The following is a 21,230-nucleotide window of genomic DNA, read 5'->3' on the forward strand; positions in this document are numbered from 1 at the left end:
CCCAGGGATGGGGGAGCCTGGTGGGCTGCCGTCTATGGGGTCGCACAGAGTCAGACTTGACTAAAGCGACTTAGCAGCAGCAGCAGTTCAGTCTATTGGGGTCTTCCTAGGTGGTGCTAGTGGTAAAGAGCCCATCTGCCAACACAGGAGACATAAGAGATGCAAGTTTGATCCCTGGATGGGGAAGATCCTGTGAAGAAGGGCATGGAAACCCACTCCAGTATTTTTGCCTGAAGAATCCCATGGACAGAGGAACTTGGCGGGCTATAGTCCATAGGGTCACAAGGAGTTGGACCTGACTGAAGCAACTTTGTGTGCGCACACGCAAGTTCAGTCTACCAGGGATCATCCATGCCTAGGAGAGGAGGGAATCTATGATCCACCTTTGAACATTGTAGATAGATTGTTTTTAAATTTTTTTTTTAAAAGAGGCCCCTCCTCTTGCTCACCTCATTGTGATAAGTGAGGATGATCAAGAATAATGTCAGCCCCAGATTGCACTGAATTGTAACAGACGCTGGGTATCTTAGGCAAAAGCCCCTTCTGCAGTGATTGGAGGCCAGTGAAAGCCTTCCCAAATCAATGTCCAGGGCGTGGTGGGATGCAGTGGAAGCAAGAGAGTTGTATAAGATGCAACCACCTGTGTGGGTCCTGAAATGGAGATGTGTGGCATGGCCAGTGTTCACGTTCCCCCCACAATTTTCAGGGGAGGATACTTGCATCTTGTTTGCTGAATGCACAACAAACATGGAGCATCAGAAGGAATGACTACATCCTGAGGAATTATTTTCATGTTGACCCTAACCAGGACCAGAAGTCTCAAACTGCGAAAATACATCTGTAGTACACTACACTGGCCATATGTTTTAAATTAATTCCATCATTTCCCCTACTCCACTACCAACTTCCATATTAATATCATCAAGCTAATCCTGTAATCAGCCACTCACTTTAGCCCACCTCCACACATGTCTTTTGGTTATGTTTTTAAATCCTTCTTCCATAAATAAGCCTGCAGCCATTACATTTAAACTAAATCAAGACATGTAAGGTCTCTTACCCTCCTTACTTGTTGAAAGATTTACCAAAAACTACCATTAACCAATCTATTTCTCAGAAAGTGCTTCAGTCCCTCCCCTAGTTTGAGATGACTATTTCTGGGGGTGTAGTGGAGTTAAGTGTTGAGAAAATCTTCCAGAAAATGAAAATAAAGCTCAAGAAAAGGTTTGAAATTCCTCTAGGGTTTCCATCTGAATCTAAAGTTTCACCAGCCTCTAACCACCTTACCTTCCTGTCTCTCAGCTGTTCGAGGAATTTTTTTTTTTTTTTAACAAAAATAAAGAGACTTCTAAAAGACTTGAAAAATAGGAAATGAAGGATCCTAAACTCTCAGGAAATGCGGGACACCAAATATGAAGCTGACTTCCAAACCAAGTGTAAACAGTATCCCACCCTCTTCTGCACAAGTTCCTCCCATGTATACCCTTCAGAGCCATCCCTCTTTCCTAAAGACCTGCCTTGTAATAAATGTGAAAAGAAGTTCTTTAGAGAGAAGGAAGATATTGTAGGTCAGAAACTCAGATCTACATAAAGAAAGGAAGAGCATCAGAGGAGGAGTAAGTGAAGGTAAAAAGAGTGAAACACAAAAAAAGTTTTGAGGAATACAAGTAGATGTTCTGTGGTTTGCAGAAGACACATTCAGTGAGGTTCTGCTACTGAGAGGGGTCAACTGATGGGAAACCAGTTAACCTCAGAATTCAATGTTCGGAAGATATGAGTGGTGAAGAGGAAGAAGGAAGAGAGGAAAGGTGGCCTTCTGCTTGGGGCACCTTACTATAATTTATAGACTTGCCACATCCTCTCTGTGACTACACAGCCCACTTTGAAAGACCAATCCCCCTATGACATCCTAGGGTTTCCAACATCAGGCTTATGACAAAAGATACCTAGAGATGTACACAAACCTAGGAAGCTTTTAAGAAGCTCTAGCTCTGTCTCCTGATGTGAAGTTTTCAGATTCTCCTCTTTAGCAAGAGCTCTACATCCAGCATTGCTGGGTCAGCCTTGATCACAGGAAGTGGAAATTATGAGTTTTATGGGGTCGCTAAAAGCTGGACACAACCGAGCAATTGAACTGAACTGAACTGATGCTTCTCATTTGACTACAATGCTCAGGTGATGTTTGGAGATAAAACTATCCTCCGATTTTTAAACAATGGCTTAAAGTTTACCAGGAAACATATTTTTATTATTCTATAAGCTGGTTAAAGGGGAATTTATGTTTATAAAAAAATATTTAGCATATATCAACATATTCTATTTTTATGTATGTGTGCATGCTAAGTTGCTTCAGTCATGTCCAACTCTGTGTGACCCTATGGATTGTAGCTCCCCAGGCTCCTCTGTCCATGGGGATTCTCCAGGCAAGAATACTGGAGTGGATTGCTATGCCCTCCTCCAAAGGGATCTTCTCGACCCAGGAATCAAACTCACATCTCTCTCTCTCTTGTTTTTTTTTTTTTGGTAAAAATTTGTTTATTTTAATTGGAGGCTAATTACTTTACAATATTATATTGGTTTTGCCATACATCAACATGAATCCACCACGGGTGTACACGTGTTCCCCATCCTGAACCCCCCGCTCACCTCCCTCCCCATACCATCCCTCTGGGTCATCCCAGTGCACAAGTCCCAAGCATCCTGTATCATGCATCGAACCTGGACTGGCGATTCGTTTCACAAATGATAATATACATGTTTCAATGCCATTCTCCCAAATCATCCCACCCTTGCCCTCTCCCACAGAGTCCAAAAGACTGTTCTATACATCTGTGTCTCTTTTGCTGTCTCGCAGACAGGGTTATCGTTACCATCTTTCTAAATTTCATATGTATGCATTAGTATACTGCATTGGTGTTTTTCTTTCTGGCTTACTTCACTCTGTATAATAGGCTCCAGTTTCATCCACCTCATTAGAACTGAGTCAAATGTATTCTTTTTAATGGCTGAGTAATACTCCATTGTGTATATGTACCACAGCTTTCTTATCCATTCATCTGCTGATGGACACCTAGGTTGCTTCCATGTCCTGGCTATTATAAACAGTGCTGCGATGAACATTGGGGTACACGCGTCTCTTTCAATTCTGGCTTCCTTGGTGTGTATGCCCAGCAGAAACTCACATCTCTTATGTCATCTGCATTGGCACGTGAGTTCTTTACCACTAGCACACCTGGGAAGCCCATTCTATATCTATATGTTTATGTATGTTGGGCTCCCCAGGTGGCTCAGTGGTAAAGAATCCACCTGCCAATGCAGGAGAAACACAAGACACAGATTCAATCCCTGGGTGGGGAAGATCCCCTAGATGGCAACCCACTCCAGTGTTCTTGCCTGGAAAATCCCATGGACACACGAACCTGGTGGGCTACAGTCCATGAGGCCACAGAGTCAGACACGACTAAGCAACTGAGCATACACACATTTATGTATTTTTATATATTATGGATTATGTATTTACATATAATTTGTATATATTTATATATATTTACAAGCATAATTCTGTAAGCATATATATATGTGTGTGTGTATATACACACATTCACACACACACACACACACACACTTGGGGTTTCCCTGGTGGCTCAGTGGTAGAGAATCCATCTGGGTTCAATTCCTGAGTCAAGAAGATCCCCTGAAGAAGGAAATGGCAGCCTGGGAAATCTCCTGGACAGAGGAGCCCGGCAGGTTACAGTCCACGGGGTTGCAAAGAGTCAGACACAACTGAAGTGACCTTAGCACGCATGCATGCATGGGAGCAACAGGCAACAGAATGAGGGGATATTGGGATAGACTTCATCATGGGACTCACTGGCTTGGGGAGTTTGCCTGGATGCCTTAATGTCCTATCAGGACATCTCTAAGCATCAGCTCTCAAGCTGAAAAACAGCTTCATAAATTTAGATTGTTAGTCAACTCTTTTTCTCTCTTAGCACCAGGTACTCAGATTGACAGTTTAATGAAGAACTCTTCTCAGAGATTTAAAACTCCACCCTTTCTGAGGTGGTGACCCAAGCTGGATTTCTCTATTGTTCAATTTCTTCCTTGCATGCTATCAGCAAGCTATCAATACATCCCAGAGAGCTTTATAGAGAAAGCTACATGTATCCATTAATTCTTTTACGGCACTACCTAAACTATGGCTTCAGGGTACCTTGGTTGAAAGTGACAAGATCAGATCAGATCAGATCAGTCGCTCAGTTGTGTCCGACTCTTTGCGACCCCACGAATCGCAGCATGCCAGGCCTCCCTGTCCATCACCAACTCCCGGAGTTCACTGAGACTCACGTTCATCGAGTCAGTGATGCCATCCAGCCATCTCATCCTCTGTCGTCCCCTTCTCCTCTTGCCCCCAATCCCTCCCAGCATCAGAGTCCTTTCCAATGAGTCAACTCTTCGCATGAGGTGGCCAAAATATAAAGAGGTAAAAAGAAGAGCTAATGAGTATACTGAGAAAATTATCAACTACACCAGTACACAAAGAAATACATATTAAAAGTTGGCAAAGGTGAAAAAAGATAGTGAAAAAGTAGTTTGCAGAGTGCTGCTAGGAATGTGAAAAATGATTATTCGTAGGTTTCAGGCGGCAGCACAGCCTCCATGACTGCCAAAATTGTCATTGTCTTAATTACAAGCTACAATTGTGTTCAGGAAACCCTGGTATTGCCCTTGGTACCCAAACCAGGCTTTAGCAGGCAGAGACAGTTGGGCTGAGACTGCAGACACCTGCATGCATATGCATCAGAACCACTGAAGATTGCTGGAAAGCTTCTGACCTTGACTTTGACCTTCATGGGTTTTTCTCCTTTAAAAGGAAAAAGTCTGGAAAAGGCACAGAAATAGTTTTAAAATAGATGGATAATATTCAATTTTTTTCAGTTTGCTTATTTGATGAACCCAGGTCCTATAACAGAGGCCTATAACATTTATGGGTGACTTTTCATTGATCCTGAGGATATTGTTTAGCTTCAGCTGCATCACTTTGACTTAACTTACTTGATACCACGTTAGTTAAAAACTGGACATGTGACTCTGGATCACATTTCACTGTTCTGTAGAACAATTCCTGTGAATGTTGCATGCGTGCTAAGTCACTTCAGTCGTGACCGCATGGACTGTTGCCTGCCAGGCTCCTTTGTCCCTGGGATTCTCCAGGCGAGAATACTAGAGTGGGTTGCCATGCCCTTCTCCAGGGGATCTCCCTGACCCAGGGGTCGAACCCTCATCTCTTATGTCTCCTGCATTGCCAGGCAGATTCTTTACCAATAGTGCCACCTGAGAAGGCCTGTGAATGTTAAGGTTAACACAATTGTGATCTGAAGCGCGGGTGGAGCCCCAGATGGAGGCAATCTGTTATTTACAGCTGCGTGATTGGAATTAAACTACTTAATCCTGAAAGCTTTAATTACAGAGATGATAATTTGTGTTTTCCTGCTTGTTTTTAGTACAAGTAGGACAAAATCCCAGCTAATGAAGCAGACCCTCTTCCTGAAGTTCTAAGAATTCCTACCTCCAGCCTAGACTGGTATATTTAGCTGTCTACTTGATAACTTTGCATAGACATCTACTTTTAAACTTAGCTTGTTCAAAATTGACCTTCCCCACAGAAAACTTGTTTTAGTTCCTGGGCAAATGAAACAATGCCTGTACAAACTATCGTCCTTCCTATGTCAGGAAATGGCATTTCTAGTCTCCCTTTTGCTCAGGCCAAAAATCTTTCTCTCCCTCATCTGTAGCTAATCCAGCAGGATAAATTTACCCCCAGATCCCCCCATTTCACACCAACTCCACAGGTATCACCCTGGTCCGAGCACCCGCTTTCTTCCACGTGCCTTCTTTTTTTAAAAAATGTATGTGGTTGTTCTAGGTCTTTGTTGCTGCATATGGGCTTTCTCTGGTTGCAGGGGAGGCAGCTACTCTTGGTTGCTGTGTGTGGGCTTCTCTTGCAGTGGCTTCTCGTATTGCAGAGCACAGACTCTAGCTGCACGGGCTCAATAGTTGTGGTTTGTGGGCTTAGTTCCTCCATGGCATGTGGAATCTTCTGGACCAGGGATCGAACCCATGTCCCCTGCATTGGCAGGCAGATTCCTATCCACTGTGCCACCAGGAAAGTCCCACGCCTGCATTCTTGCAAGAGTCTTCTGCCTGCTGTCCCTGTGTGTGCTCTTGTATAATGTACTCCTGCATCCCTGCTCTCATCACGGCAACCAATGGTCCTTTTAAAATACAAATCAGACCACGTCACTCCTCTGCTTGAAACCTTCGGTGCCTTGAATTATCTCAGATAAAAGGCAAAGTACTTAACAATGATCCTTAGGGTCTTGCACAATCTCCCCCAACCGCCCATCTCTACTACTACCACTGCTTCTCTTTGCTCACCTACTGTCCCCATAGAGGAAGGCATGCTCTTGCTTCAGGAGCTTTGCATTTACATACTTTTAGCAGGGGCTCCTCTTGCCCACATATTTGTATGACCTATGCCCTCATTTCCCACTCAAATATCATCGTTTAGTGAAAATCACCCTTTTAACGATAACTACTCACCCCTCATCCCCTCTCCCCTTCTCTGTTTTATTTTTCTCCATAGTACTTATTACCAACATATACATGTATTTCATTTATCATCTATTTCATCACTAGAAATGTAAGCTACATGAGGGCAAGAAATTTTCTCTGCTGCCTTGCTCATTGCTGTGTGCTGAGCAACTAGAACAGCGTCTGGTCCATCAGTGCTCAAAGTTGATGAACAAATGAATGAATGAATGGACTTTGATATTTTCCCAACAGTACTACATCAAATCGAGTGCTCTGGCTCCCTCTGAGTGCATGTTTTCCAACAATCAGAGAGGACAGGAACATTTTGCTCTGGGAGTCAACAAATGGCTGGAAGGTTCCTATGCTTTAACCTCACAAAAGTCAAGGTGTCGCCCAGGAAAAGGTGTTCTGAGTGCTAGTGGATGTGATTACTGTCTCTCCATTCAAGAGTAAACTCAGAACTGCTGCGTATATTTTCCCATCACTATGGATCACCAACAAATTGAAAGAACTATGACCCGCTCTTCTGCTGTTTCTTCCGTGACTGGACTTTTTATTTCTGATAACGTACATCAGCCTGGGAGCAAGAAAATGTATAAATACATTTCTGAGTCATACTTAGACATGGCTTGTCCTAAGAAACCTACTCTATACATTTTCCAGATCATGATAATCCTTCATGTTTCTGGACGCTGTTGAATCAGATCCTATAGACAAATGTTTATGGCTTTGATAGTGCCCCAAACCTTACCTGTATGTTGGCTTGCTCAGGACCCATTTCCAGCCCTTCTCCCTTGCCACTTCCTGCACTAGAGGCTATAACATGAATTCCAGGTTCCCTAGCTGCTTGCATGGTCAGGGGTGCCCACGGGACAGTCTAGCCAACGAGATAGGGGAAGAAGTCTGCCACATCCGTACATCCTTCTCTCCTCCCCCACTTTCTGCAGTGGAATGAAAATGATGTCTGGAGGTATGGCAGACATTCTAGCAATCATGAAATCAATAGAAAAAAATGTGAAGCACAGTGAACTAGAAAGGCAGGAGGGACCTAGGGCATTAATGACATTGTGGGGTAGCTACAGTAACTGGTCTGTCCACCTCTATCTGCCTGTTATGTGAGAATGTGGAATTCATTTAATCACCTGCTTTGATTAAATGGTTTTGGGAGGGTTTCCTATTAGCTAGCAACCAAAAGCATTTCTAAATTTTATAAATATATATATGGGACAGGTGAACTAACCCTATACCTAGTGTGACAATCCACCCAGATGTACCTGGACTCTCTTGGTGTCAGCACTGAAATCCTGCATCCCCAGTGCCCTCAGATGCAGGCAGATTTGGACGACTGGTCACTCTATATTTGTGCAACATGTACATTTAAAAAATCCCCCTTTCCCCTCTGGTAACCATAAATTCATTCTCCAAATCTGTGAGTCTGTCTTGTAACAGAAGGGGTGGGATAGATTGGGAGTTTGGCATGGGCACATACACATTGCTATATTTAAAATAGAAAACCAGCAAGGATCTCCTGTATAGCCCAGGGAACTCTACTCCATATTCTGTAATAACCTAAATAGGAAAAGAATTTGAAAAAGAATAGATACATGTATATGTATAACTGAACCATTTTGCTATAACCTGAAACTAACCCAACATTTTTACTCAACTATATTCCAATATAAAATTTAAAAAAAGTTTTTAAAAAGAAAACATATGGGGGATGTTCAAGGATGTAGGCTGCCTTTAACATGTATCTGTGTGTGTGTTAGTTGCTCAGTTGTGTCCGATTCTGTGACCCCATGGACATAGCCTGCCAGGCTCCCCTGTTCATGGATTTCTCAAGGCAAGAATACTGGAGTGGGTTGCCATTTCTTTCTTCAAACATGTATTTATCCATTCAGAAATGCATCTATGCTATATTGAAAATTTGTCTTGTGTTACCCATTAGTCAAATTATGATGGTAGAGGCTGATATATGAGACATTTATCACTTGGGAAAATGACCCGGACATTATGTCACCTTGCAGAGGCTGGATGCACAGAGGATTAAGGCTTACACATCTGCTGTGTTTGACCCATGAAGACTGTTCCCAATAAAGTTGGTTATAAGATTTCCTGGAAGCAAGAGCTATTTTCTACGTACAAAAAGGACAATCAAGGATCTGAATTCTGTGAAACCTATGCCAGCTTTAAAGTATTAGAGCTCTGTGTAGATAATCAAGACTGTGAAAGAATCAATGTAACGGGCTTGATCCTCTCTCAGAGAGAGAAGAGTTATTAGTGTAATACCCTCAAAATAGTGGCAATGGTGTATCTAGAATATTTGATACCTGGAGCAGGCTGGGACTTTTATTCCCTCCCTTGTATACTATTAAGTTATTTTGAATAATAATCATGAAATGAAACAAATTATAATAATGACAGAGGGCACAATAAAAATTTTCCTTTTTGAACCTTTTATAAATGATCATGTCAGTAAAAAAATTACTTTTGCTTAGTCATGTCTGACTCTTTGCAACCCCATGGACTGTAGCCCACCAGGCTCCTTTGTCCATGGGATTTTCCAATGATTTGAAAGAACAGCACTGAAACATGTATATTACCATATGTGCAACAGATTGCCAGCCCAGGTTCTATGCATGAGACAGGGAGTTCAGGGCCGGTGTACTGGGATGACCCTGAGGGATGGGATGGGGAGGGAGGTGAGAGGGGGGTTCAGGATGGGGGACACATGTACACCCATGGCCGATTCATGTCAATGTATGGCAAAACCCACTACAATATTATAAAGTAATTAGCCTCCAATTAAAATAAATAAATTAAAAAAAAAAAAGAATACTGGAGTGGGTTGCATGTCCTTCTCCAGGGGATCTTCCTGATCCAGAGATCGAACCTGTGTCTCCTGCGTTGGCAGGCAGATTCTTTACCACTGTGCCACCTGGGAGACCCTAAAATAAAATATTATTGTACCAGAAAAGTAATAGATAAATACATCTTAATTATATTAATGTGTTCTTTGGAAAGAAAACATATACCTACCAATCAGTCTGGCATAGGAATGAATGATGAAATAATATAAAATAATTACAGTTTATGGTTTTGAGCTTTTACTTCTACAAGTTTGTCACTGCCCTCATCAAAATTAATGTTTGCATATTCATGTTCATTGGGCAATATGGCTAGATTTATAGTTGATTAAAGTTATTAATTTTAATTTCAAAAGTTTCTGTCACATAGAGCACCAGATACACAAATAGCTAGCAAAAGTCTAAATGACAAGGGTAGATTTGGTAGAAATTACAATTCCAGAAGCTGCAATACTGTAACTAAAATATCATCACCAGGAAATTCATCATACATTTCTGTTTACATTTTAGAAAAACTTCTAACGTTTTTCTTTTTCTGTAAAAAATTCGTAGAAAAAGGTGAATGATGGCAAACATTGCCAGGATTTGAGCCATTGCTTTAGAATCACGTTCCAGTCTTGGTGAAAATGATACAGGCAGTCAAACCTTCCCTTTTGAGTTCTTCTGGCAATGATTACATGGCCAAATGGAAGAAGTCAAGTCTTGTTTCTATATTCTTAGAGCGATTGTGCCATTACTGTTTGTTGTGAATCTACTCTTTCAATTAAGTAGTACCACAGAATGGAAGATTCATAATTCTCCTAAAGCAAGATCAAATGATTCTAAATCGTTATAAACTTCCTCTCCAAACGATCTGTAAGTAAATCCATGTGGGTAGGACTGACTGTTTAATTGGAAGGTCTCTGAATTAATTTCCACATAGGATACAAAGTTTATTAAAGATTAAGTAATGAAAATCTGCTAGTTTGAAGCATATTTATATGTATGTGTGTATATATACTTACTATATATGACATAATACACACATATAATTATATATGTATTTATATATAAATATACACACTCAAAAATAACTGCCACAACTGTTTAGAACTTAGCAAAATATTTTCTTCACAGAAGATTATTTTATCACTGATATTGTTTAGAGTTTCCAGTGTAAAGAGGTAGTAAAAAGAGACAGGCTTTAAGTCAATTTATTATTCCTTTAAAATTCTAAATAGGCAATATACCCTCTTATTGCCTGTACACAGGGAGGGATCTCACCCCATCAATCTAATACTTTTCCAGGTAGAAAACTTGCGTTTATATTAAAAATGCTCATCTTTTCTCTCCCTTTCTAAGTCATATTTCTTATTTTTTGAAAAATTGAATTCATTCATTACAGCTTCCAGAAAAATGGTAAAAGTAAGTAATAGAGTGAGCATTGTCCTTTTACTGGTTTTAATGGAATACCTGTAGTGTTCATCATTAAAAATAATATTGGCAGTTGGTTGATTTTACTTAAACATTCAGTTCAGTTCAGTTCAGTCGCTCAGTCGTGTCCGACTCTTTGCGACCCCATGAATCGCAGCACGCCAGGCCTCCCTATCCATCACCAACTCCCGGAGTTCACCCAAACTCACGTCCATCGAGTCAGTGATGCCATCCAGCCATCTCATCCTCTGTCGTCCCCTTTTCCTCCCCCCAGTCCCTCCCAGCGTCAGAGTCTTTTCCAATGAGCCAACTCTTTGCATGAGGTGGACAAAGTACTGGAGTTTCAGCTTTAGCATCATTCCTTCCAAAGAAATCCCAGGGCTGATCTCCTTAGAATGGACTGGTTGGATCTCCTTGCAGTCCAAGGGACTCTCAGGAGTCTTCTCCAACACCACAGTTCAAAAGCATCAATTCTTCGGCGCTCAGCTTTCTTCACAGTCCAACTCTCACATCCATACATGACCACTGGAAAAACCATAGCCTTGACTAGATGGACCTTTGTTGGCAAAGTAATGTCTCTGCTTTTCAATATGCTATCTAGGTTGGCCATAACTTTTCTTCCAAGGAGTAGGCATCTTTTAATTTCATGGCTGCCGTCACCATCTGCAGTGATTTTGGAGCCCAAAAAATAAAGTCTGACACTGTTTCCACTGTTTCCCCATCTATTTCCCAAAACATTTCATCATATTAAAAAAGAATTTCTTATTCTCAATTAACTAAAGGATTAATCAAGAATAGATAAATGACTTTTATCAAATTATTTTTAATATCTATTAGTATCACTGCTTTCTTCTCTCTGACCTAAGAACATGATAAATCAAGCTTTTATCCTTCATAATTATATCATTCTTATAATATTTAACAAGGTCTACTTGGTCAACTTACAGCAGGTTTCAATTTGTTAGTATTTTATTCATGATTTTTAAAAAACTCTGTATTCAGAGGTGGGACAAATTTGAGGTACTAATTTTGTTCGTTTGCTCTTGCACAGTCTGTCGGGTTTGGTGTCAGGGTTATACCAGCTTTGAGAAACGCACTGGGAAACCCTTGTCTTGTCCTGTTCTCTGGGTGTGTGCATGTGTGTATGAGTAAAATGATTCCCTCCTGATTGAATTATTAACATACCCATCATCTCACTTATTTCTCTTCTCCATCTTCTTCTTTGGTGAGGACATTTAAGTTCTACTCTTCTTAGCAAATTTTAATTACTATACAATACAATATTATCAACTATAGTCACTGTGTTTTACATGAGATCCTCAGACCTTATTTATCTTATTACTGAAAGTTTAGCTTTCTAATAGTTGCTTCCTATTTCACTCCCCAGTCCCTGACAACCACTTTCTACTCTCTGTTTCTATGAGATTGACATTATTTTTTATTCCATATTTAAGTGATACCATGCAGTATTTGTCTTTGTCTGACTTATTTCACTTAGCATTAGTGAATGAGCCCTCCAGATTCATTTATGTTGTTGCAAATGACAGAATTCCCTTATTTCTTATTGCTGAATAATCTTCTCTTTCTAGGTCTAGCTAAAGCTTCATGTATTTTGTTGTTGTTTTTTAAAACCAGCTCAGTTTCATTGTTCTTGTCTATTGCCTATATAGTCTCTATTCAGTAATTTCTACTCTGATCTCTGCTATCTCCTTCCTTTTACTAACTTTGGGTTTTCTTTTCTCTTTTTTAGTTGCTATAAAGTTAGGTTGTTTATTGAATATCTTTCTTTTTTCTTAATGTGGGCATATATTACTATGAACTTTCCTCTTAGAACTGCTTTTGCTGCATACCATAAGTTTTGGTATGTTGTATTTCCATTTTTATTTGCCTCAAGATACATTTTCATTTTGTTTTTTATTTCTTCTTTGATCCATTGGTTTTTCAGGACCACATTGTTTGATCTACTCACATTTGTGAATTTTCCAGTTTCCTTCTTATAACTGATTTCTGGTTTCATACAATTATGGTTGGAAAAGATGCTAGATATGATTCTAATCTTATTAACTTTATTAAGACTTATTTTGTGGCCTAACTTATGATCTATCCTGGAGAGTGTTCTATGTGCACTTGAGAAGAATGTGTGTTCAGCTGCTTTGGGATGGAATGTTCTGTAACTACCTGTTAAGTCCATCCAGTCTAACATGGTCGAATATGGCACCAGAGCCAAACAATCAAGGGTTGCTTTCCCTGGGTTGCAGCCACAAAATAGGGGCATCAGTTGTATGCACAAACTCTTTCCAGGGAGATACTAGTGGTTTGGAATGTGATTGAGGGAGAATTCAGAGGTGATTCTTGCTGGCTTCCCTGGTCTCAGGGGAGGCTTGCAATCAGCCCATAGTTGTGTGCTAAACTAGAAGTCTGAGTCTTAAGTAGTAGCCTGTAATGTATGCATGTAGGTCTCTTCCAGGAAAAGGTTGGGAGATGGGCTTTACTATCTGGTCCTTCTGTGCTGAGCCTTGGGGTGATAGCTGGTTAAAAACTGTTTCTTTGTTTGCTACAGTCCTGTGGGACTCACAAATGAAGCCAAATTGGCCACTGGAACAGTGTAGTCAAGGAGGATGTCATCTGGGCAGCAGCTACAAAAGCAAATGCGGCAGATATTTGCACTATCTTCTTCCCGTAGGACTCCAATGACCTGGAGCAGGCCAGAGGGAGAATGTGGGAACCAAACCCGCCAGCCTCCTTGTCTCTAGGTAGAACCACAAATGTATGCTAAATTAGAATCCTGGATGTCTGCATCAGCTTTTGCAAATATGCCTCTTTTGAGAAAGACTAGGAGGTGGACACTTCTGTTTGCTACCTCTGTGATGACCCCTAGAGGGGAGAGCCGCAGTGAGTTCTCTTGAGCCTATTAAGAACTGTTTCTTGTTTGCTATCATCAAGTGGGTTTTGTGGACACAAGCCCCAGTGGCTTTTAAAATAGGAGTTTGGGGGGCCCACCCTTCAGGTGGAAGTCTTAAAAGTTGTGGTGCTAGATTCCGAGTCAAAACCTTTTGCTCCTCCGGGTTTCCCTCCTAATTGTATGCTGATGTGATGAAGATAAGGTTTATGGCAAGAGGACTCAGTCTTTTCTACCTGTTTTGATGTATTTTCTTATTTGCTCAACATGTAGAAATCATTCAGCTGGTTTCTAGATTTTTTTTCAGAAGGAAATGATCCACGTGCAGATATAGATTTGGTGTGTCCATGGGAGGAAATGAGTTCAAGAGCTCCCTATGTCACCATCTTGGACTGGAACATTCAAGAAGAGTTCCTTGACATATGTCTTGTGTGGACAAAAAAGAATTGCCTACCATATCAGTAAACAAATGATGTTGGGACCAACAAGTCTTCAGTCACTGCAGCCACCTCCAGTAATGCACACTGAGAGGATTCAAGATGGAGAAAAACAGAATACTGGACCCAGATAGTTAAGGCACATGTGAAAAGAATGATTTCAATGAGCCCAGACGTTCATCTTCCCATACATATAACAGTACTAAGTTCATTAGCTCGAGACATCTGTTCTTTCTTTAATTAGCGATAATCTTTTGACGTTCAACTACCTGTTCCTTTCTTTCTTTTCTTCTTCTTTTTTTTTTTTTACAAAAAGTCCTATATATCCTAGCTCCTTCCTTACCTCTTCGGAACAGCCCTTCAGAACTATCTGAGAGATGATATCCCAGACTTAAGTCCTCAGTAATACCCCAAATAAAACATAATTCTCAACTTTTAGATTGTACATTATTTTTTAGTTGACAATTTGCAACAACTTTTTTTTTTTTTGGATACGACATCAGATGCACAAGAAACAAAAGCAAAAGTAAACAAGTGGGATTACATGAAACTAAAATGCTACTGCAGAGCAAAGGAAGCCATCAACAACATGAAAAGGCAACACACACAATGGGAGAAAATATTTGCCAATCATGTATCATTCAAAATGTATAACAAACTTCTGCAACTCCTTAACAAAAAACCAGATTTTAAAATGGGCTAGGGGGTGAGGCGGCGGCTGGAGTGTGTGGCGGCGCGGGCGCTCAGCATGGCTCGCCTGGTGCTTGGTCTGATGAGCTGTACCCTCTTTATAACAGTTAATGGTCTGTATTCGTCTAGTGATGATGTAATTGAATTAACTCCCTCAAACTTCAACCGAGAAGTTATTCAGAGTGACAGTTTGTGGCTTGTAGAATTCTATGCTCCATGGTGTGGCCACTACCAGAGGTTAACACCAGAATGGAAGAAAGCAGCAACTGCCTTGAAAGATGTTGTCAAAGTTGGTGCAGTTGACGCAGACAAACATCAGTCCCTAGGGGGTCAGTATGGTGTTCAGGGATTTCCTACCATTAAGATTTTTGGATCCAACAAAAACAAACCAGAAGATTATCAGGGTGGCAGAACTGGTGAAGCCATCGTGGACGCTGCCCTCAGTGCTCTGCGCCAGCTTGTGAAAGACCGCCTTGGCGGCCGGGGCAGTGGCTACAGCTCTGGAAAACAAGGCAGAGGTGACAGTTCAAGTAAGAAGGACGTGATTGAGCTGACGGACGACAACTTTGACAAGAATGTCCTTGACAGTGAAGATGTTTGGATGGTTGAGTTTTATGCTCCCTGGTGTGGACACTGCAAAAACCTAGAGCCAGAATGGGCCGCGGCCGCTACAGAGGTGAAAGAGCAAACGAAAGGCAAAGTGAAACTCGCAGCTGTGGATGCCACTGTGAACCAGGTTCTCGCCAGCCGATATGGGATTAGGGGATTCCCTACAATCAAGATATTTCAGAAAGGTGAGTCTCCTGTGGATTACGACGGGGGACGCACGAGATCCGACATTGTTTCCCGGGCCCTCGATCTGTTTTCTGATAACGCTCCACCTCCTGAGCTGCTTGAGATCATCAACGAGGACGTCCCCAAGAAGACGTGTGAGGAGCATTAGCTCTGCGTCGTGGCCGTGCTGCCCCACATTCTTGACACGGGAGCTGCAGGCAGAAATTCTTACTTGGAAGTTCTTCTGAAGTTGGCGGACAAATACAAGAAGAAAATGTGGGGGTGGCTGTGGACAGAAGCTGGAGCCCAATCTGAACCAGAGAACGCGCTGGGGATTGGAGGGTTTGGATACTCTGCTATGGCAGCTATTAACGCACGCAAGATGAAATTTGCTCTCCTAAAGGGATCGTTCAATGAGCAAGGCATTAATGAGTTTCTCAGGGAGCTGTCTTTCGGGCGTGGATCTACCGCACGTGGATCTAGGCGGTGGTGCTTTCCCCACCATCAGCACCAGGGAGCCCTGGGATGGCAAGGACGGTGAGCTTCCCGTGGAAGATGACATTGACCTGAGTGACGTGGAGCTGGACGACCCGGAGAAAGATGAATTGTGAGAGGCTCCGCAAAGACTTCAGCTTTCTTTTCTTGGGAGTAGATTTTCCTGTGGTGAAGGAACGTCCTTTCCAGTCCAAGGAACCTACCAGTGGCCTTTTCAACCGAGAAGTAACCCTTGACTGGTCATTTGAAAACACTGCAGCAGTGAACTTTTGCGTCTCAAGAAAACAATGAAAAATTCTATGAATTGTCGTAGCCAGTGAAATGAGTTGTATCCTGTCAAGTAATATTTTGAAGAAAACGGATGGGCTGTTGAAGCGTTTTTCCCTCCCTCTGATTTGCTGCTTGGATGTTCTTGGAGGCTGTTTCTTACATACAGGTTTTTTAATGTGACCCTTTTCATTTGAATATTAATAGCTTTTTTCCATTAAAGAATAAAACAATATTTTGGACAATGCCAAAAATAAAATAAAATAAAATGGGCTAGGGACCTCAACAGACATTTCCAGAGAAGATCTACAGATGACCAACAAGTATATACAAAGGTGCTCAACATACCTAATCATCAGAGAAATGCAAATTAAGGCTATCATGAGATATCACCTCACTCCACTATGATGGCTTTAATTATTTTTTTTAAAAGCTAAATGTTGTTCAGGATATGGAGAAAGGGAATCCTTATACACTGAGGGTAGGACTGCAAATTGCTATAGACATTATGGAAAACATTTGGAGATTCCTGAAAAAATTAAAAGTAGAGCTACCATATGATCTAGCAATCCCAGTTCTGAGTATTTATCCAAAGGAATTGGAATAAAAATCTTGCAGAGATATCTGTACTCTCATGTTCATTGCAGCATTATTTACAATCATCAGGATATGGAAACAACCTAAAGGTCCATTGAAAGATGAATTGTAAAGGAAAGTGATATATGCATATTGCTATAGATCGAATGTTTGTGCCCCACCTCCACTCATATGTGGAAACTGTAACTCCCAAGGTGATGGTATTAGGAAATATAGTCTTTGGGAGGTAATTAGGTTATGAGGGCTGAGTCCTCATAGATGAGTTTAGTGTCCTTATAAAAGAGACCCAAGAAATCTCCCTTTCCCCTTCTTCCATGTGAGGACCCAGTGAAAATGCACCAACTATACCAAAAAGTGGATCTTAACGAGACACTGGATCTGCCAGCATCTTGATCATAGACTTCCCAGCCTCCATAATCTGAGAAATAAATCTCTGGTGTTTATATGATACCCACTCTCTGATATTTTGTTATTGTGGGCCAAACAGACTAATACACATACAGAGGAGTATAATTCAGCTTTGTTTTTTAAAAAAGGGAAATCTTGCATTCGTGACAACAAGAGTGGCCCTGGAGGACATTATGCTAAGTGAAATAAGCCAGACATAGAAAGACAGATACTGAATGATCTCACTTATATGTGGCATGATCAATCTCATAGAAGAAGAAAGTAGGATGGTGGTTTCCAGAGGCTAGGGGTGGAGGAAATGAGGAAGTGAGGGTCAAGGGGGACAAAACTTTAAAAGATGCTGCTGCTAAAGTGCTGTACTCAATATACCAGCAAATTTGGAAAACACAGCAGTGGCCACAGGACTGGAAAAGGTCAGTTTTCATTCCAATAGCAAAGGGCAAAGAATGTTCAAACTACCACACAATTGCACTCATTTCACACGCTAGCAAGGTCATGCTCAAAATCCTTCAAGCTAGGCTTCGACAGTGTGTTAACTAAGGACTTCCAGATGTACCAGCTGGATTTAGAAAAGGCAGAGGAACCAGAGATCAAATTGCCAACATGTGTTGGATCACAGAAAAAACAAGGGACAAAGAATATCACCTGTATTTCAGTAAATAAACGGTGTTGTGGCCATCAAGCCTTCAGCCACAGCAGCCACTCACAATGGTGCACCCTGAGGGAAACTCAGGATGGAGGTAAACTGGCCCTAGATATCCAAGGTACATATCAAAGGAATAATTTCAATAAACCCAGAATCTTGCACCTTCCCATACACTAAGAAAAAGCAGTAAATTCACTAACTTTAGATGTCTGGGCTTTTTTTCCCCCCCTTTAATTAGCAGCAATATTTTCATGTTCGATTACCTGCTTCATTATTTATTTATTTATTTTTTGCAAAAACTCCAGGATACTGGCTCCTCCCATATCTCTTTGGAACAGTCCCTCAGAGCTACTTGAGAGGCTGTATCATGAACTAAAGTCCTCAGTAATGCCTCAAATAAAAAATGATGCTTGGGAATTCCCCTATACTCCAGTGGTTAGGACTCTACACTCTCACTGCTGAGAGCCTGGATTCAATTCCTCATCAGGAAACTAAAACCACATAAGCCATTGGCACGATCAAACAAACAAAAAATCTCAACTTTTACAATGAGCATTTTATTTCAGTCAACAGATAAATAAGTTCTAGAGATTTACTACACAGCATGTGCCTATTACTAACAATATTGTATTGTATACTTAAAATTTGCTAAAAGAATAGATGTTATGTTAAGTGTTCTTACCACATGCACACACACGAGATAAACGGAGGAAACTTTAGGAGGTAATGAACATGTCAATGGCCTTGATGGTACGGTGCTTTCACAGGTGTATACTAATCCTCAAACTTGAGTTGTGTATATTAAATTATGTATAGCATTCTATAAGTCAGTAATACCTCAATAAAAAATTAAAAACAATGTAATGACTTAGAATAACAACAATAATTTCATTATCTCCCTTGGTTCCTGTGGGTTAGAAAAGCAGAGAGGGCTTAACCCAGTTTCTGGGGTCTCATTCAATTGTAATTGGATGATGGCTGGAGCTGGAACATCAGGGAACTAAGGTAGCTGGGGCTAGCCTGGCATCCATATAGTTATATCTTCATACAGATTTGGGGTCTGTCTATGTGATCTCTCCACATAGGCCAGTTTGGGCTTCCTCACAGCATGACTTCCTGTGGCAACTAAAGTCTAGAAGACTCATTATTCCAGTAAATACTGGAAATGCAATGCAAATATTGACGTTGCATTGTCATTTACCCCTGCCTAGGAAGTCATATGATTACACAGTGGAAGTGAGAAATAGATTTAAGGGACTAGAGCTGATAGACAGAGTGCCTGATGAACTATGGACGGAGGTTTGTGACATTGTACAGGAGACAGGGATCAAGACCATTCCCATGGAAAAGAAATGCAAAAAAGCAAAACGGCTATCTGGGGAGGTCTCACAAATAGCTGTGAAAAGTGAAGCAAAAAGCAAAGGAGAAAAGGAAAGATATAAGCATCTGAATGCAGAGTTCCAAAGAATAGCAAGGAGAGATAAGAAAGCCTTCCTCAGTGATCAATGCAAAGAAATAGAGGACAACAACAGAATGGGAAAGACTAGAGATCTCTTCAAGAAAATTAGAGATACCAAGGGAACATTTCATGCAAAGATGGGTTTGACAAAGGACAGAAATGGCATGGACCTAACAGAAGCAGAAGATATTAAGAAGACATGGCAAGAATACACAGAAGAACTGTACAAAAAAGATCTTCATGACCCGGATAATCACGATGGTGTGATCACTCATCTAGAGCCAGACATCCTGGAATGTGAAGTCAAGTGGGCCTTAGAAAGCATCACACAAACAAAACTAGTGGAGGTGATGGAATTCCAATTGAGCTATTTCAAATCCTAAAAGATGATGCTGTGAAAGGGCTGCACTCAATGCCAGCAAATTTGGAAAACTCAGCAGTGGCAACAGGACTGGAAAAGGTCAGTTTTCACTCCAGTCCCAAAGAAAGGCAATGCCAAAGAATGCTCAAACTACCACACAATTGCACTCATCTCACATGCTAGTAAAGTAATGCTCAAAATTCTCCAAGCCAGGCTTCAGCAATATGTGAACCGTGAACTTCCAGATGTTCAAGCCGGTTTTAGGAAAGACAGAGGAACCAGAAATCAAATTGCCAACATCCGCTGGATCATCGAAAAAGCAAGAGAGTTCCAGAAAAACATCTATTTCTGCTTGATTGACTATGCCAAAGCCTTTTGAATGTGTGGATCACAATAAACTTTGGAAAATTCTGAAAGAGATGGGAATACCAGGCCACCTGACCTGCCTCTTGAGAAACCTATATGCAGGTCAGGAAGCAACAGTTAGAACTGGACATGGAACAACAGACTGGTTCCAAATAGGAAAAGGAGTACATCAAGGCTGTATGTCGTCACCCTGCTTATTTAACTTCTATGCAGAGTACATCATGAGAAACGCTGGGCTGGAAGAAGCACAAGCTGGAATCAAGATTTCTGGGAGAAATATCAATAACCTCAGATATGCAGATGACACCACCCTTACGGCAGAAAGTGAAGAGGAACTCAAAAGCCTCTTGATGAAAGTGAAAGTGGAGAGTGAAAAAGTTGGCTTAAAGCTCAACATTCAGAAAACGAAGATGATGGCATCTGGTCCCATCATTTCATGGCAAATAGATGGGGAAACAGTGGAAACAGTGTCAGACTTTATCTTTTTGGGCTCCAAAATCACTGCAGATGGTGATTGCAGCCATGAAATTAAAAGACACTTACTCCTTGGAAGGGAAGTTATGACCAAGCTAGATAGCATATTCAAAAGCAGAGACATTACTTTGCCAACAAAGGTCCATTTAGTCAAGGTTATGGTTTTTCCAGTGGTCATGTATGGATATGAAAGTTGGACTGTGAAGAAAGCTGAGTGCTGAAGAATTGATGCTTTTGAACTGTCGTGTTGGAGAAGACTCTTGAGAGTCCCTTGGACTGCAAGGAGATCCAACCAGTCCATTCTAAAGGAGATCAGTCCTGGATGTTCTTTGGAAGGACTGATGCTAAAGCTGAAACTCCAATACTTTGGCCACCTCATGCAAAGAGTTGACTCATTGGAAAAGACTCTGATGCTGGTAGGGATTGGGGGTAGGAGGAGAAGGGGACGACAGAGGATGAGATGGCTGGATGGCATCACCGACT

The 21,230-nt window shown here is 41.2% G+C and overlaps 1 pseudogene across 1 annotated transcript; it reads left to right on the top strand.

Annotated features, from left to right (window-relative positions):
• Window positions 1-14,913: 14,913 nt before the first annotated feature.
• LOC113901065 lies at window positions 14,914-16,671 on the top strand (annotated as a pseudogene). Its single transcript, XR_003513296.1, has one exon. The product of XR_003513296.1 is annotated as a protein disulfide-isomerase A6 pseudogene (transcript).
• Window positions 16,672-21,230: the final 4,559 nt, after the last annotated feature.

Source organism: Bos indicus x Bos taurus, chromosome 11 (assembly GCF_003369695.1).
Source record: "Bos indicus x Bos taurus breed Angus x Brahman F1 hybrid chromosome 11, Bos_hybrid_MaternalHap_v2.0, whole genome shotgun sequence".
Taxonomy (NCBI): Eukaryota; Metazoa; Chordata; class Mammalia; order Artiodactyla; family Bovidae; genus Bos; species Bos indicus x Bos taurus.